The sequence below is a fragment of the Uloborus diversus genome, chromosome 2 (genome assembly GCF_026930045.1).
Source record: "Uloborus diversus isolate 005 chromosome 2, Udiv.v.3.1, whole genome shotgun sequence".
NCBI lineage: Eukaryota > Metazoa > Arthropoda > Arachnida > Araneae > Uloboridae > Uloborus > Uloborus diversus.
In genome coordinates this window covers 46,232,637-46,239,617 of record NC_072732.1, presented here as the reverse complement: position 1 = coordinate 46,239,617, position 6,981 = coordinate 46,232,637, and positions in this window count along the sequence as shown.

Below are 6,981 nucleotides of genomic sequence, written 5' to 3'. Positions count from 1 at the left end.
TAAACAATAATAAACTAAGCAATAACGCGCTACCCAGAAATCAATCTCGAAACTTGTTTGCAACATTTTAACAAAGTACGGGAACTGAATCAATTAGTCTGTTTAAGCTACTTCTTCAAGTCCCTGTTTGTCTTAATTAAAGCTTTTCACCTAAAGTCCTCGGACTTATTTGGCAACACCTTTAAGTCTAATCCGGAAACTATATTGTTTCAATAAGGTTCTTAAAGGAGCGGATTAAGCTGCCGCATTGCTGTTTTAAGTTTAAGAGTAAAATACGCACTTGAAATAGTCTTCGTGTTTAAAGTGTAAAAGTCCCCTGTGATATACTACAAGTATGAATTTGAAATGTAATGTAAAGTTTTGCGGGGAAGTGTTCATATATTTTCATTTTTGTTGTTATCGATTGCATTCCGAGTTATACATTGTATGAAACTCCTGTCAAAATAAGGGTCCGTTCAAAACTGATGAAAGTTATTTCCAGTTGTTTTAAAGGCATCGCTTCCGAATGTGACAGGCAGAGAAACATTAAATTAGCGACAGTAAACCATCATCAGTTTGGACCCTATTAAATCGGATTTCGCTTAATCCGGACTGAAATTCGATGTATACATACTGTATAATTGAAAGGCGAGTTAGCGCAATAATGTATCTTTATCCGCCGCAGTTCGTATCTTTGTGATGTATTCTTGTAGTTTTCTCTTGGGCAGTTCTGTATTTTTTCCTCTAGCTTCAAAATGCAATTTTTACAGAGTACAGAAGTTTGCTTATGTATCTTGGCTTAATTTATAGGTTATTTTGTTTGATCCGTACTTTCATTAGTGCGAACGACCTGGATCACCAATTCGTCTGGATTAATAAGGTTCTACTGTATATTTACATGATTCGTAAGAACTTTTTTTTAAAATTATTTTTAGGCCTTTCTTCCACTTTTTTTATAATTTAAAAGCTCTAAAAAGCTAAATAAAATTTCTCCAATTTGAAAACTTTAGATAAAACATTTTTAAAAAATGTTTTTATGATAAATTCTATACTAACTTAAGCTGCCTTTTCATCAGGAGTTACTATTGTCTGTTTTTCAGGAGAAGGCACTTCGCCACGCCCCCTCGAACGCTGAGTTCCATTTTACGCAGGGGTGATCGACACACAATCCACGCGCTTCTAAAAGAGGCAACCAGACAGCCTTAACTTGGGCGTGCATTTTAATGTGCAAAAAAGTGTTCGTGCCAATTACATCACTGGCTTCACTTTTCTCTTGTCGTTTTAGTTATTCTTACATTTTAAAAACTGCTGCTTTTACAACAAAATGCTATGATCCGAATATACCTTATGCCGAAAACAGCGAAATAAAATCATCGGATACCACGTGACGAGGGAGGAGTCAAGTGCCTTCTTGTGAAAAACGGTCAATAACTTACAGTGCAGGCGTGCAGGAATAGAGGCTCGTTTAGGTTTTTTGTGAGTTTCTTTTTCTCTGTCTGCGTGTTTTAGGATCAAACTATCATTTTTTGAATATTTAGTTTCTGACCCATACTAGTAAATAATCTCCGCCTTTAATAAAAAATAAAATTTTAAAAATCGTTTAGAAATTTGACGTGTGATGTCTAGCTTCTTAACACGATTATGACAGCTCATGTTTTGAAAACAAAATAAGGTCTGGGTATTCCATGGTTATAAAGAATTTTCTACACGCAACTAGGTTTTTATGAAAAACATCGATCACAAGAGCTTGCTTTGCACGAATTTTTCGAATCATGTATTTAAACTCATGAGTAAAAACAACTTGACCCAAAGGAGAATTTTCTTCTTAAATCAATTATTCTTCTTAAATCAATTATTAAAGTTAATGAAATCTTTAAAGCTCAACACCAAGTTGTTTGAATCTGAAAGATCGCACTAAATACTAAAAATTTAAAGCGTTAGCTTTATTTTTTTTAAGTTTTTGATAATCTTTTTAATTTAATATGTATATTAAAATATTTTACTATAATATGGAGATTAATATAAAGAATTTACAAAGATGATTGAAGTAAAAAAACTAATGAGCAGTAAATGGTGATCAACAACATTTTGAAGCGCAAAATTGGCAGATTACTGCCTACACGTGTTTCGAGGTTTCAGGGAACCTCTTTTTCAATGCAAATATTGAGCTTTTGGATGAAGAGACATCCAGTAAAAGAGATTCAAGACTTCATCAAAAGCTACTTTTGACTTTCTACTTTTACTATCCTAATAAAAATGTTTAAATAATTTTACAGCAACTATAAAAATGTATTGCCCCGATCCATAATACCAAGCTGGCGTGATTTGAATAACACTTTCAAAAACATTCAATGCAAATGCGCTTGTTATTGTTATTTATTCGATCGTGAGAGTAGTTCCACATCATTAACAGAATACTGAACCTTGTTATTTTTCCACCTTTAAGCAAGAATAGGAATCATTAAAATCCTTTCAGAATAGTTTTAGTGAAGTTCGAAGTTTTTCGAAGAAACGGAACAAGCAATACGATAGTCAGATTTTTAGTAGTAAGGAAAATGATAACACAGGTTCTCTTCAAGCATAAAAAAAGTAGAATGCTATCAATTTTTATTTAAAAACGAACTTTAGTTCGATTGAAAAATAAGAGTTATGTACTGATATTAAAAACTTATTGCATTCATCCTGCTACTAAGATGAATTCTGCATGGAATAGTAAATGGCAGTATCTTTAAAGTTTTCCTTTTTTTTTCGCACTTTTATCATGTATTGTACTTCAGCTTTATTGCATAGAGCTGTATTATACTATTCGTGCTATATTAGTATTTTGTGTTCATTAAGCAAAATTAGAGGGTGAACAGTTGATGCCAAAAAAAGGCTTCAAATAAGCGGTAATAGACCCGCTGGCAATCGAAAAGAAAAAAATATTTTTTTTTTAAACACATACAGTTGATTTATTAAAAAAAGATTTTTTTTAATACATAAAGTTAGTTTATGAAATGTAATCACTTGTTTTATAGTTTTATATTTGTGTAACCCATAATGGGCATCCAGTGTAAACAAATCTTCTCTGGATATTTTTCAAAATTAAAATTCAGAACCAAAAACAAACTTGTTGAAAGCTTTTAAACTGATATGATACAGAACTAGAAAGTTTATTTTTCTCTGAATTTTATTATTTTTCTTTTAATCATGCCAGTTCTGGGTGACAAAAACAAAAGGTACTCCATATTCAGTGCTTTTATCTTACTTGTATTTACATTCAGCATTTCAGGGTAATCTTAAATATTGAAAAAATAAAGTTTTTTCTGTTTTTTCGCCTATCTTTTTTACCAAAAAACCATTATTAATGCGAGTTCAATAGTATGCTCATAATAACGATACATTTTGGAAACTAAATTTTTTTCGGCCCGACCGATCTTGCAAGAAGGAAACGATAACACTGCAAGGGAAAAAAAAACCTTCAAAATGCTTTTGACACAATGGGGTCGTTTCCAAAATTTTAAAAGTATTTTTTTCTGAAAGAGCATGCTTAAAAACATAGGATCTGATCATTTTTTAAATAATTTACTTAAGTTTAATGTTTTTAAAAAATTACTTAAATTGATGCGCTTTCATTGTTTACACTTCTGTCGTGTGACATCACAATTGATGAAATGCCATTCAATGTTGCCATTCAGAGAACAAAATATTTAATTCGCATCTTTACTCACGTGTATTGGCAACGATATGGTTGATAGCAAGCGTAGAGCGCAATTTTAATTCGCTGCTTGATTATCATAACGTGGAAACGGAGTAGAAAGGTGCGCCAAATTTCATCATTTGTGACGTCATAAAGGCCACTTCTTTCAAAATCGGACGTTTTGAAAATTAATTTAAAAAAAAACTGTTGGGAAATCAAAGTATTTTCTGGGCCCATGTAAATTTTTTTGCTCATTCTATCCATTTCAATGACTAAAAGTAATACTTTTGACTGAAGGAAACCACCCCATTATTGCTGATTCTCGTGTAAAATGACTCCTGAATTTAAATAAGACAAATGTTTGCCCCCATCTATCATAACGTGGAAACGTAGTAGAAAGATGCGCCAAATTTCATCATTTGTGACGTCATAAAGGCCACTTCTTTCAAAATCGGACGTTTTAAAAAATTATTTAAAAAAAAAACTGTTGGGAAAATCAAAGTATTTTCTGGGCCCATGTAAATATTTTGCTCATTCTATCCATTTCAATGACTAAAAGTAATACTTTTGACTGAAGGAAACCACCCCATTATTGCTGATTCTCATGTAAAATGACTCCTGAATCTAAATAAGACAAATTTTTGCCCCCATCACGTTCTTTTTAAAAAAACTGCTCCCCCCCTTTATTTATTTATTTATTTATTTATTTATTTAATTTATTTTCAGTTTCCGACAGTTTCATGGGCATTTTTTCTTATTTGGAGGGAAAGAGAGCATTATGTAAACCTTTAACACTCTTCTGACTGGCTAAAGAGATGCAAAGTTCAGAATCATGAACATTTGGTGAAAGTTGGGGGACTCATGGTGGTATTCCCCATAAAATATTTTTTTAATTATCAAAACTTTCTTGTTTTTCCCGGTTTTTTTTTTTTTTTTTTTTTTTGCATTTTTTTCACTTATTTTTCGGCAAAAAAAAAGAAACAAAGTAAAAGACTCACTCATTTGAGTCCCATGTCGGAAAACCTTTTCACTAAGTAAAAAAAAAATAATGAATGAATAAAAGTATTGAACGCATCGCTTGTTGCATAGTTAGTCGCATCGCTGATCTTCAGCTACCTTCCCGTATTTTTCAATTTACATTCCCTAATATAATGGTGTTTTTTCCATCAGTCAAAAGTACTACTTTTAGTCACTGAAGTTGATAGAATGAGCAAAAAAAAAAAAAAAAAAAACATAGAGTGAGAAAAAAAACTGTTGTTTTCAAACCATTTATTATTTTATTATTTTTTTAAATTGTCCGATTTTTCAAATAAGGCGTGGTCTTTATGACGTCACAAGTGATGAACTTTGGGCGCTGAATAATTACACTTGCTGTCTACCGCGTTTACAGATTATGATAATTTAGAAGCGAATTAAATATCGCGCTCTACGCTTGCTATCAAACATATCGTTGCCAGTATATGTAAAAAAATAAGCAAATTAAATATTGCGCTCTGCTCTACGGCACCAGTGAACGGCATTTCAACACTTGTGATATTATGTGCAGAAGCGTAAAAAATGAAATTGAATCTGTGCACCAATTAAAATAGTTGTTAAAAAATATTAAAATTTGTCAAATTATTTTAAAACTGGTCAAATCATTGTTCAGAGAAAAATAGTTTTTAAATTTTGGAAACGACCCCATTATGACTAAAAATGAACTTGGTTATGCTTATAAAGTAGCTATAATGCATATATTTATATTTCTGGGCATGCACCGGCTCCGTAGTTTATTGCATCTTGATATAGTGAAAACTCGTCACTTCTTGATATAGTACACTGATGACACCTAATTTTAATAAACGCTAGCAGTCAGTTACCAAACGTCTGTCATCCAAAGCGACACGCTCATCTTATTTCATTATGTGTTTAAAAATGCTTATCATTAGGATTTGAAAATATATCATATGTGGATCATTCCTCAAAAAATGTAACTTTTCCGTGATACGCCTTTTACAGTAAGAACTTTAAGGGACAATTCATTCAACAATGTTTTTTAATTTCATCGAAGATATAACTATTTAATCCTGCCAACAATTTTTTATTTTCTTATATTTTCGGTTCACAACATGTGAATTCTCACTTCCGTGGCATGTCACACTCCTGGTGTGACTTTTTATGTTGCTTAATAACTTGTTTAATTAAAAGTATATATGAGGCAGTAAGAAGCAAAGGGATGTAAGTGGCAAAATTTAAAATTTGGAGATAACCAGTAAAAATGGTAGGTGAACCTCTCCTCTGTCTTGGGGCAAGAGATGGTAGGAGTAGTGGTAGTTGCTGCTATACAGCATGATTTAGAAGAAAAAAAAATCAATGAAAGCCTATTTAGGAGCTAATCTTTAAACGCGTTTTACTCAAAACTTGAAAATGTCCACTTACATCCCTTTGCTTCTCACTGCCTCATATATATGTATTTATTATTCCTCTCACAAGTGTCTCAAACACTAATTGTTTAAGCAGATTTAATTTTGTGTTTTAGTTCGTTTTAGTAGGATGAGGAATTATGTCACACAATAAATTCTCACCTCCGTTACCTAAACACAAAAGGCCATTTCGCATAAACAGAAGGCAGTAATGATATCATTTTATTTCCCATGATACAAGGGAGCCTTCTTTTTTATTTTTAGCCATAAAGAAGTTGCGAGACTTTTGTTGAAAGACAACCAGATAGATTTTGTTTTAAAAAACCAAGTGTGATTACTGGGAATTCTCACCTCCGTGAACTAAAATTTCAGAGATATAGATTAATGTAAAAAAAAAAAAAAGAAATGCAACTTTTTCATATGCTCAACATGTGCAAATTGTAGCAAGGAAGAAAAAGAAAAACTCCCTGAAAAATGTATCCATTAGGACTATATTAATGGAAAATTCCTCACCTCCGTGACAACCTTATCAATATCATTATTTCTGAAGTGAGAATAAATGATGGAGGGGAAATACATCAATTTTTATAAATTACCAGTTTATTCTCAAATTTACTAATTTGGAAATATATTAATCAATTACTATTTTTAGCACAAATTTGAATTAATCGGATAGCTAAAATTTAAGCCGTACTTTAATTAAAAGAGCTGAAGTGTAGATTCACACTAGTCATTAAAATAGCTCATTGTTTGCACAATTAACAAAATTACTACTTTGATATGAAATTGGCCTCTGTTTTCAAGCACTAACTTGTGTGTGTGTGTGTGTTTTTTTTTTTTTTTTTTTTTTTTCATTTCCGTGAACAAGGATTTTTTTTTTTTTTTTTTTCATTTATTTATGCGTAAAATAAGTGGAAATTA